The sequence below is a fragment of the Oryzias latipes genome, chromosome 24 (assembly GCF_002234675.1).
Source record: "Oryzias latipes chromosome 24, ASM223467v1".
NCBI classification, from domain to species: Eukaryota; Metazoa; Chordata; class Actinopteri; order Beloniformes; family Adrianichthyidae; genus Oryzias; species Oryzias latipes.
In genome coordinates, this window is record NC_019882.2 from 22,220,835 (window position 1) to 22,233,412 (window position 12,578).

The window sequence follows — 12,578 nt, forward strand, 5'->3', positions numbered from 1 at the left end:
GGAACCCAGAGTAATGACATGTAAGTGGAAGGTGAGTAAAGATTTATTGTTTCTCCGTGGAAGACATTGGCTTGGCTTTGACGAGGTCTGGACTTGAGAATGGCTCGTGGCGTGGCTGGAGGTGCTAACGCAGTTAGCGACAGAGGCAGAGGCTGCAGGCTCACTGATGCTGCTTAGCAGAGGGTCCACACTGGCATCACTCATTAAGTGGTTTCCTGAGGCATGAGAACAAGAGTTAGTTCTGAGTCGAGAGCAAGGCAGAGCAAAACAGAGCATAACTGAGATTGCCACAATGATTGCCAGAATAAAAACATGAACCCTCCTCCTAGGGATGGGTATCGTTAAGTTTTTAACGGTACTACTACTCTTATCGATACTGCTTATCGATCCGGTATTTTAACGGTACTCTTATCAATACTTTTTGAGGATGAAAAATAAATAAATAACAAATTAAGAACATAAAGTGTTTTATTTCCTTATTATGCAACAACAGTCTTTTTTAACAAAAAATTTTACTTTATACATTAGTGTTCAATACAGGATATTCATTTTAATTATTTAATCTAATTATTTTTATTCTTTATGAGCTTGATGTTTCCTTTGATCTTTTGTCCATTTTCCACAACCTTGAATAGACTTTTCCGTCTGTCAAAAACCAGAGTTATCAGTCAAGTCAAGGAGGAGGAGGAGGATGAGGAAGTTCATGAGTCCAGAATCAGCTGCTAGGAGAAGGCCATTGGTGATTTTTATTGGGGCAGTTTCAGTGCTATGGAGGGGGCAAAAAAAAGAAAAATCAATATTTCAAAATGCTTTTTCATTTCCTTCCTCAACCCAGCTTTTTCTGTCACTTAATTAAAATGATAGACAATAGTATTTGACATTTCATTTTCAAAAAGGTTCATGGTAAATGTGTAGCACAATTCATTTAGAAATGTCTAATTTGACAATTAAAATGGATTAACAGAAATGCTTTTTAATTTTCAAAATGTAGCTGCATCAAATGCCTCAAAATTAAATGAAAAAGCAATATTTCAAAATGCTTTTCATTTTATACTTAAAACCGCTTATTTTGTGTCATAATTAAAACGAAAAAACAAAGAGGGGATTGCATTTGCATTTTAACATCCACCCTGCTATGGAAGCGATTATGTAGCATAAATAAAAAGCAAAGTCAAAACCAGAAATGCTTTTTAATTTTCAAAATGAAGCTGCATTTTTTGACTCAAAATTAAAAAGAAAAAGCAATATTTCAAAATGCTTTTTCATTTCCTTCCTCAACACAGCTTATTCTGTCACTTAATTAAAATTAAAATTAAAATGGTATTTGACATTTCATTTTCAAACAGTTCTCTGGTAAATGTGTAGCATAATTCATTTAGAAATGTCTAATTTGACCATTAAAATGGATTAATAGAAATGCTTTTTAATTTTCAAAATGAAGCTGCATTTTTTGACTCAAAATTAAAAAGAAAAAGCAATATTTCAAAATGCTTTTTCATTTCCTTCCTCAATACAGCTTTTTCTGTCACTTAATTAAAATGATAAATAAAATGGTATTTGACATTTCATTTTCAAAAAGGTCCATGGTAAATGTGTAGCATAATTCATTTAGAAATGTCTAATTTGACAATTAAAATGGATTAACAGAAATGCTTTTTAATTTTCAAAATGAAGCTGCATTTTTTGACTCAAAATTAAAAAGAAAAAGCAATATTTCAAAATGCTTTTTCATTTTATACTTAAAACCGCTTATTCTGTGTCATAATTCAAACGAAAATGCAAAGAGGGGATTGCATTTGCATTTTAACATCCACCCCGCGCAAGTTGTCACAATATTCAATTCGAAAAAGCATTAGCAGAGGGGAGGCGGGGCGATGACGTCACTGCTCTCTCTGTGTGTCCGGCTGCTGACTGACACACACACACGCACCAGGAGCAGACTGTGTTAGCGGCAGAGACGAGGGTTTTGTGATGGTTGTGAACTTCTGATGAGTTTCCACAGCTTCTCAGGACTAAGTAGCTGCATGTCCGCCTTCTGCGGTCCTCCTCCTGACGCACCGCGGACAAGCTTTTTCTGCGGACCGCCAGCTGCCTTCGCACAGCGGAGCGCGAAGCTCCGATGATCGCTGAAGGCGGAAATGCTGCTGCGATCTGAGAAACCATCATATGAATTTGTGTTTCCAGTGGTGTCCAGAACAAAATAAAGACTCATGTAATTCACAGATATTTACACATTTATCTGCAGCTTCGCGGTGAATTTGCTGTTTGATTTATTAAGATCCAGGAATCCAGGTTTGAGCAGTCCAGGTCCAGCGGTTTGTGAACAGGACCCGGTTTAAGGTGATCTTAATGTGAAAAATGCAGCAGAATGTTCCTTCAGCTCCCTCGTGAATCAGAAGCTGTGAATCGTAAGCCAACTTCAGCGTCGTCTGACCGCACGGATTTAAAAACATATAATCGAGCAGAGCAGGCCGTAAAATATTAGCATAACGGTAATAAAAGCACATTATGAAGATAGTCTCCTGCAGCTTCGCGCTAAGTGAGTGTTTTTGGTCCAACCAGCAACGTTTAGCATGGAGAAATCTGCTGTCTGTTGATGGGGCTCCAGCTGTCATCAAACAGTAAATTCACCGCGAAGCTGCAGATAAATGTGTAAATATCTGTGAATTACATCAGTCTTTATTTTGTTCTGGACACCACTGGAAACACAAATTCATTTGATGGTTTCTCAGATCGCAGCAGCATTTCCGCCTTCAGCGATCATCGGAGCTTCGCGCTCCGCTGTGCGAAGGCAGCTGGCGGTCCGCAGAAAAAGCTTGTCCGCGGTGCGTCAGGAGGAGGACCGCAGAAGGCGGACATGCAGCTACTTAGTCCTGAGAAGCTGTGGAAACTCATCAGAAGTTCACAACCATCACAAAACCCTTGTCTCTGCCGCTAACACAGTCTGCTCCTGGTGCGTGTGTGTGTCAGTCAGCAGCCGGACACACGGAGAAAGCAGTGACGTCATCGCCCCGCCTCCCCTCTGCTAATGCTTTTTCGAATTGAATATTGTGACAACTTGCGCGGGGTGGATGTTAAAATGCAAATGCAATCCCCTCTTTGCATTTTCGTTTGAATTATGACACAGAATAAGCGGTTTTAAGTATAAAATGAAAAAGCATTTTGAAGTATTGCTTTTTCTTTTTAATTTTGAGTCAAAAAATGCAGCTACATTTTGAAAATTAAAAAGCATTTCTGTTAATCCATTTTAATGGTCAAATTAGACATTTCTAAATGAATTATGCTACACATTTACCAGAGAACTGTTTGAAAATGAAATGTCAAATACCATTTTCATTTTAATTTTAATTAAGTGACAGAATAAGCTGTGTTGAGGAAGGAAATGAAAAAGCATTTTGGTGGATTGCTTTTTCATTATATTTTTGAGTCTAAAAATGCAGCTTCATTTTGAAAATGAAAAAGCATTTCTGGTTTTGACTTTGCTTTTTATTTATGCTACATAATCGCTTCCATACCCTGCGAAACTTGGAGCAATTTTTATTTCGAAAAAGCATTAGCAGAGGGGAGGCGGGGCGATGAAGTCACTGCTTTCACCGTGTGTCCGGCTGCTGACAGACACACACAAGCACCAGGAGCAGACTGTGTTAGCGTCAGAGAAAACGGCTTTGAGTTGGTTGTGAACTTCTGATGAGTTTCCACAGCTTCTCAGGACTACATAGCTGCATGTCCGCCTTCTGCGGTCCTCCTCCTGACGCACCGCAGACACGCTTTTGTTCTTCGGACCGCCAGCTGCCTTCGCACAGCGGAGCGCGAAGCTCCCGATGATCGCTGAAGGAGGAAATGCTGCTGCGATCTGAGAAACCATCAAATGAATTTGTGTTTCCAGTGGTGTCCAGAACAAAATAAAGACTCATGTAATTCACAGATATTTACACATTTATCTGCAGCTTCGCGGTGAATTTACTGTTTGATGACAGCTGGAGCCCCATCAACAGACAGCAGATTTCTCCATGCTAAACGTTGCTGGTTGGACCAAAAACACTCACTTAGCGCGAAGCTGCAGGAGACTATCTTCATAATGTGCTTTTATTACCGTTATGCTAATATTTTACGGCCTGCTCTGCTCGATTATATGTTTTTAAATCCGTGCGGTCAGACGACGCTGAAGTTGGCTTACGATTCACAGCTTCTGATTCGCGAGGGAGCTAAAGGAACATTCTGCTGCATTTTTCACATTAAGATTACGTAAAACCGGGTCCTGTTCAAAAACCGCTGGACCTGGCCTGCTCAAACCTGGATTCCTGGAACTTAATAAATCTGAGAAGCTGTGGAAACTCATCAGAAGTTCACAACCAACTCAAAGCCGTTTTCTCTGCCGCTAACACAGTCTGCTCCTGGTGCGTGTGTGTGTGTGCGTCAGTCAGCAGCCGGACACACGGTGAAAGCAGTGACGTCATCGCCCCGCCTCCCCTCTGCTATTGCATTTAAGAAATGAATATTGCTCCAAGTTTCGCAGGGTGGATGTTAAAATGCAAATGCCATCCCCTCTTTGCATTTTCGTTTTAATTATGACACAAAATAAGCGGTTTTAAGTATAAAATGAAAAGCATTTTGAAATATTGCTTTTTCATTTAATTTTGAGGCATTTGATCCAGCTACATTTTGAAAATTAAAAAGCATTTCTGTTAATCCATTTTAATTGTCAAATTAGACATTTCTAAATGAATTATGCTACACATTTACCAGGGACCTTTTTGAAAATGAAATGTCAAATACCATTTTATTTATCATTTTAATTAAGTGACAGAATAAGCAGTGTTGAAGAAGAAAAAGAAAAAGCATTTTTGTGGATTGTTTTTCCATTTTAATTTTGAGTCAAAAAATGCAGCTTCATTTTGAAAATGAAAAAGCATTTCTGGTTTTGACTTTGCTTTTTATTTATGCTACACAATCGCTTACATAGAGATGAGGCGAGTGGGTTAAATCTCAGATAAGGAGAGGGGGATGTTAAAAGAAACAATAAAGTGATCAGTCACATGAAGTTCATCTGTGGAGCAGTTAGTGGGGGTTAACCCAGAGCAGCAGACCAGGTCCAGAGTGTGTCCCTTAATGTGGGTAGGAAGCTGAACGCATTGATTGAAGCCAAGACTTTCAGGTTCACGGATTGATGAGCATAAAAAAATGCAGAGACGGAAGGGCAGGTGGTTTAGTAATGGCGTATACATATATATAGCGCTTTTCTACCTACAAGGACAAAGCGCTTTTACAGTCACACACACACACATTCACCCAGTCACACACACATTCACACACTGGCGGCGGCTCTGCTGCCAAACACAGGCGCCGCCTACCACCAGAGGCAAGCTGGGGTTCAGTGTCTTGCCCAAGGACACTTCGACTCATGGGCGTGCAAGGCGGGAATCGAACCTGTAATCTTATGATCATGGGTCAACCGCCCTACCGCTGCACCATCCCTTAACTAACAGAAAGCGCTGCCAAGCAGGGAACCAAAACCAAACTTACTGTGGGCTCAACAGGCAAACAGGGCAGAAGACTGTCAGGGAAATGAGGGTCAGGGAAGAGACGGGATGGACCAGCACCAGAGGAAAGCAGAGACGAGACTTAAATACAAACAGGACTGACAAGACACAGGTGAACGTGATCAGGAGAGATTGGGACCAGAGAAGTAAAACTCAAAACCATGGACTTAACAGGAAACCTTTCAAAGTAAAACAGGAAACAGAACTCAAACATGACAGAAACAAAAAGGAAGCAAAAACTAACCATAACATTGGGAGAGAGAGATGACAGGTGAGTGAGGAGAGTTCCAAATGAATCCAGAAAGTCACTGTTTGGCTTTGGGGGTGGTTAACCACTGCTATTACAGTTGGTGTGGGTTCAAGAGGCATGAAGGCAGTGCACTCAATGGAGCTGCATGAGGGGTGGGGAACCGGGAGGGGTGGAGTTATTAAGTAAGGAAAAGTCATTTTGTTGCTGCCAAGTTTCTGTAACACAAGTCAAACTTACGATCCACAATTAAATCCTGAATCAGCTGACCCTTGTTAGAGAGGGAGCGGATGATGATGAGGCCAAAGTTGACAGTTGACGGTTGTGATGAACTTATTGTGGAGCAGAAGCAGTCGGGTTTGCAGATCCGGGGAGGCAAAGGAGCACTCTGTGGTCCACAGAACGTCTGGTGTTACGGGGACATAACACCAGACCGTGGATGTACCTCCGGCAAGGCGGGAGCAGGGAGTCCATGTGTAGCAAAGATGGAAGAGTCCCGACGCTGAGTACTGGACGAGCCCGGCCATGGGGTGGTGGAAAAGCCAGAGAAGGGTCCAGGTTAGAGCCAACCAGAAATACAGTTTTACACATGAGCATAACTGACAGGACAAGGCCCAGGGAATGCAGACTGAAGCATGGAACTCCTAGCTAACCAAATCCCAGAATGGAGTAGTGGCGTAAATCCAGTTGTCAGTTATTATTGAGGCTTGCAGTTCGAAAAAACAAGCAAAAGTGTATTATCAATGTTCACAGTCCAAAATCTTTCATCTCAGAATAGGTTTGAAATTGAGAAAGTTACTGGTGAGCAGCGGCAGGAGTCATGCCAGCGTCCACTCAACCCCATAAATGTGATCTTTTTCCCCAATGTTTTTTGTTTTTGTCCTGTTGAGCAAATAAACATAGACTGCAGCTGAGAGCCTCTTGTGATGGCTTTTGCAATCAGGGTTGTTTGTTACTCTGCTGTGTTCACTTAAACCCCTTTTGTAACAGACATGAAGTTAAATATGTTTTAGCTATTCGGACAGGACAAAGGGGGGGGGGGATAATACAAAGTCATGGAAATGGTGTATTGTTAAGTATTATATGTAAACTATTTCACTCTTACTCTTTCTACTCCATTTCCCATGAGTCACTTCTGTTCCCGTGAGTCATTGTTGTATCTCTGTGTCGAGGGTTGATGACATCATTCGCTGAATGAATGAGTCCTGATGTACGAGAGAGATGTTCTTGTTCCGTGCTCAATGGTTAATAAATATGCCTAGAGGAGGCTAAAGTTGATCCTGTCCCGGAGTCTTCTTCTTCTATCCACCACGCGGATGAAAGATCGGAGCTGCGCTCAACAGGTTATGGGCCCAGACAGCAACGGACGCAAGTGAGTTTGAACAGAAGAAAAAGGCGCGAAGAATAACGCGAAGCTTCTGCTACTGGTGAAACAGCTCATAGACGAAAAGAAGTTATTGTCGGGACAGTCTACATGCGACGTATTACGCATCACGGAATAAAGTTGCTGACAGTTGAAGGAAAGAAAAAGAACAACTGAAAGAGCGACGTGAAACATGGCGGGCAGATCAATGACGGGAATCATGGCGGCACCGCAGCTTTTCTTCAACGGATCCGAAGATAAGTATGATCTGTGGGAAACTAGACTTCTGGGTCACCTACATAGCATAAAGCCTAAAGAGACTATTTTACGTGCACCTGTTGGCACCAACGTGGAACAACTTTTGGCAGATAGCAGAAAGAATGCTGACTGCTACGCGGAGCTAATTAGGCTGGTAGATGACAAAAGCCTGTCTTTGATACGACATGAAGCAGCAGATGATGGCAGAAAAGCCCTTGGGATTTTAAAAGAACATTATTCTGGAAAAAGCTAGCCACGGATAATAAATATGTACACATCTTTAACCAAGCAACGCATGATAGAAAAAGAGAGTTTAACAGACTATATAATAAGAGCAGAGAACATCATTGCAGCATTAAGAGATGCAGGTGAAACGATGAGCGACGGACTAATCATAGCCATGATACTAGCAGGACTGCCAGATTCATTCAAGCCCCTAGCTATTCATGTGACACAAAATGAAGATTCAATCACATTTACAGACTTTAAAAGAAGACTGAGACTCTATGAGGAGTCAGAGAAAATGAGCAGAACAGAAGCTGACAACGTGATGAAAATGCATGTGAAACAGAGACAAAAAAACTCAAATAACGCAAGCCACGTACAAGAAAGATGAAAGTACCACTGTGATATGCTACAAGTGTGGAATAAAAGGGCACAAGGCAAGAGACTGCTTTAGAAAAGTCTGGTGTAATTTTTGCAAAAGCAGTACACTCCAAGAGTCCTTGTGCAAGAAAAAAGGGAGACGAGATGAAGCCAGAAAAGTTGCTGTTGAACAAAAAACCAACCAAGATCATTTCTTCAAAGCAAAGTACAGCATGCAAGAAAACACCCCGAACAACTTGAAGATGAAAGGCATCATGGTGGACGCAGGAGCCACATCCCACATTGTAAACGACTTCGAGAAATTTGAAAGTTTCAACGACTCGTTTCAGGCTGAGACTCACTCAGTGGAGTTAGCAGATGGAACCAAGTGCAGTGGAATGGAGGAAGGAAGAGGGACAGCAATGATCTACATACTAGACAACGCTGGAAATCAACAAAGAGCCCAACTACGAAATGCACTCTTTATGCCATCATATCCACATGAAATCTTTTCAGTGGCAAGGGCAGCCAATGGAGGAGCAACAATCACCTTCAGAAGAGGGGAGAGCACCATGGTCACCAAAGATGGTAGCAGGTTTGATATCCATGAAAATGGAAACTTGTACTACTTACCGACTGTTGAAGTAAGTCCTGATGATCAGTGTAAAGTGTGTCATGACATTCAAACTTGGCATGAGATCTTGGGTCATTGTAACTATGATGATGTACGGAAGTTACAAGGTGTTGTAAAAGGTATGGAAATCAAAGGGAGTTTAGGAAAACCAGATCAGCTGTGTGAAGTGTGTACTCCTCCCCCTGCAAAAGAGTGCAGACGCTTTTTCCCCTGCTCCTGCCGCTTCCTGCTTTATTTGCTTTATTTGCTTTTTAATCATTTAATTAATCATTTTTAATTATTTTACCTCATCCACAAATCCTGGAATATCAGACTGGTCATCCTTTTTTGTGACTTCCATCTATACAAATCAATATTTTTACGTCTGACAAGCCAGCGACATGTCCGGAGGAGGAAGAAAAACAAACCCCCACTGTGAACGCTGTCGGATCTACCAACAAGAAATAAAAGAGCTACAAACACGGATATTTAGCTTGGAAACTGAAAATGGACTTCACAAGACCCTTCCAGTGACATCGGGTGGTAAGAAGCCCACTCTTACTACAAATGAGAAGAATAACAGTGACATAGACCTGAGTGATGTTGTGTCTTTTCCGAAACTTTGTGCGGAGGAACTCTGTGTTAAGCCAAAGCGAAAAGATGACAAAACATCCGAAATAAAGCTCACAAACAGATTTTTACCCCTAACACAATGTGATATTGAAGAACACAGTGAAATTGGACCACAGAAGAGGAGTCATAATGTTGGCAACAAAGCACAAGCAGAAAGAAAATCTGTGCCAAACGTCAAGGTCAGAGATACGCTGCTGCTTGGAGATGGCGCTATCAGTGGAGTCAGCCACAGAAGAATGCAAACTTTATGTTGCCCAAGTTCTACTGTTCCAGTTATTACAGGACTCTTATCTAAAGTCTTGTACCAAGGAGTTAAACGCGTAATCATCCATGTAGGTGCTGTCGATATCAAAAAAGAACAATCTGAACGTCTGAAAAAAGACTTCATCAAGTTATTTGAAGAGATCGACAAAGTAGAGGTTGAAGCATTCATCAGTGGACCTCTTCCTAACATCGATGGGGTGTCACTCAAGTTCAGCCGTCTGTTTCAGCTGAACAATTGGCTCTCCAGAGAGTGTGCTTCCAGAGGATTCCATTACATTGAGAACTTCAATACATTCTGGAAACGAAAGGACCTATTCATGGGAAGAGGCCCACACCTGAACAGAGGTGGAGCAAGAGAGTTAGTGAAGAACCTCCTCCACGCTCTGGGGCATAGAGGCCAAGGCCCTGAAAAGGCAGTAAGGAAGGACCGAGCCAGTGTCCCAGGAACCACAGCACAACGGCAACAACAACTACCTCCACCATCCCCGGTCAATGACTTGGATCCAGCAGCAACAGCACCACAACCACCTCCATCTAAGGACTCAGCTGCACCAGCATCACAACAACCACCGCCAGCTAAGGACCCAACCACAGAACCACAACAACAGCCACCAGATTTGGCCCCAGAAATACCACCATCTGACCAGCTCTGGACGCCCCCTGCTACATCTACTCCCAGTGAAGACTCACTTTCCTTTTCGTCCCCCCCACTTTCACCCATGGCCCTACCTAGCCATTTTGATAGCCTCATTAAGTCAGGAATTAAGATGGCTCCCCTAACACCTGTGAGCCTCACACCACACAGGAGCTCTCCTACCCCTCCAGCGCCCCCTCCTCATCCTTCACCCAAAGTCCCTCCAACACGTCCTTCATCCAAAGCCCCTCCAACACGCCCCCTCCGTCGTTCACCCAAATCCCGTCCAGCTCCCGCTCCTCCTGGTCCATCACCCAAACAACCCTCAACTCGACCTCCCCTGCGCGCCTCTAGACGTGCTATCCCCCAGAGCTAGGATGAAACGGGCCCCCAGTGTCCTAGGAAAGGTTATGTCAAACTGGGGCCCTGTGATGAACAGCTTCCTTCTGGTGCTATACCTGTAGTTGCACCACGTAGAATGCAAAAAAGGGCAGTTAGACTGTCCAATCACAGAAATCTAGTTGATATCCCTTGCAAGAAGGTTTTGACCAGTCCCAAGGAAACTAATCTCAAACTTGCTGCACTCAATGTCAGATCTTTATGCAACAAATCATTTTTAATCAATAATCTTATCTCTTCTTTTAATCTTGATTTTATGTTTTTAACTGAAACATGGCTTGACAAAAACACAGGAAACATAGTTCTAGTCGAATCAACTCCCCCCAACTACAAACATGAATCGGAAATACGAGAAAATAAAAAGGGTGGAGGTGTTTCTGCACTGTTTAGAGATAATATTGCAACCCGCAGACTATCATTTGGTGTGTTTTCATCATTTGAGTATGTGTCCTTTAAGATTGAGTTAAAACAAACTCCTCCCTTACTCTGCATAGTTATGTACAAACCTCCTCAGCACAGCCAAAGTTTCATTGATGATTTCACTGAAATGCTCTCAGTTGTGTGCACAGACTTTGATGGTCTAGTCATTACAGGTGATTTTAATGTTCATGTTGACAATGTCAATGACAGAAATGCAAAAGAACTCAATGGTGTCCTTGAAACCTTTGATCTAATTCAGCATGTGAGTTGCCCCACCCACAGCAGAGGGCACACTCTGGACCTGCTCATCACAAAGGGGGTTAATATTCACAATGTCAGTGTGGTTGATGTCGCCCTCTCTGATCATTTCTGTGTATTCTTTGACCTGTCTGTTGCTCCCAAACCACCGCCTGGCCCTGCAGTTGTCCAAAGGAGACAAATAAATGAGAGCACTAGTGCACAGTTTGTAGAAATGATAGACCTTGAAAACGCCTCTGGTGCCAATGTTGATGAAATGCTGAATTCTGTTACTTCTAGCATCTTGAATGTTCTGGATGCCATTGCCCCTATGAAGGTTAAATTGAGAAAACATAGACAGAAAGCTCCCTGGAGGAACGATGATCTGGTCAGGGCACAGAAACAACAGTGCCGCAGAGCTGAGCGAAAGTGGCGCAAGTCAAAACTCCAGGTTCATTATGAAATGTACAAGGGGGAGTTGTACGCTTACAACCAGATATTATGCAGAACAAGGGAAAGGTACTTCTCTGAAATCATTGGAAGTTGCAGCAGCAACTCTCGTGTCCTGTTCACAACAGTAAACAGATTAACTAACCCTCCAACCCAGCTACCAATAGAACTGGTTTGCACACCTAAATGTAATGAGTTTGCTGTATTCTTTAATGACAAGGTTCAGGGCATTAAAAAAGCCATCAACTCCACAACACATATAACTATCGAACGGCCACCTACTCACTCTAAGCTGACTCACTTTATACCTGTCACTGACCAAACTGTCCAAGAGACCATCACCCGTCTGAGCTCGTCTACATGCTGCCTTGATGTGTTACCCACTAGATTTCTAAAGTCTGTCTTGAACAGCGTGTTGCCATCAATTACTCAAATAGTTAACATGTCTCTTCAATCTGGAATATTTCCAGAGGCCTTAAAAACTGCAGTCATTAAACCTCTCCTGAAGAAGAGCGGTCTTGATCCCACTGTACTGAATAATTACAGACCTATCTCTAATCTGCCATTTTTAGGAAAAGTCCTTGAAAAAGTTGTCTACCAACAGCTCACTGATTTTCTCTTATTAAACAATTCATTTGATGTTTTCCAGTCAGGTTTTATGGTAAATGGCGTATACTTATATAGCGCCTTTCTTCCTACAAGGACAAAGCGCTTTACAGTCACAGACCCATTCACCCAGTCACACACACATTCACTCACACATTCACACACTGGTGGCGGCTCCGCTGCCAAACACAGGCGCCCGCCTACCACCAGAGGCAAGGTGGGGTTCAGTGTCTTGCCCAAGGACACTTCGACTCATGGGCGTGCAAGGTGGGAATCGAACCTGCAATCTTACGATCATGGGTCGACCACCATACCGCTGCACCACGGCC

At 42.6% G+C, this 12,578-nt stretch overlaps 1 protein-coding gene across 1 annotated transcript in view; it reads right to left on the minus strand.

Annotated features, from left to right (window-relative positions):
- LOC101164771 (inverted formin-2) overlaps nt 1-12,578 on the minus strand; it is a 53,515-nt gene continuing 40,937 nt past the window's right edge. The window contains exon 24 of the mRNA XM_023953036.1: nt 1-215. The gene's annotated coding sequence lies outside the window, so the exon portion shown is untranslated. The remainder of the gene's footprint in view (nt 216-12,578) is intronic.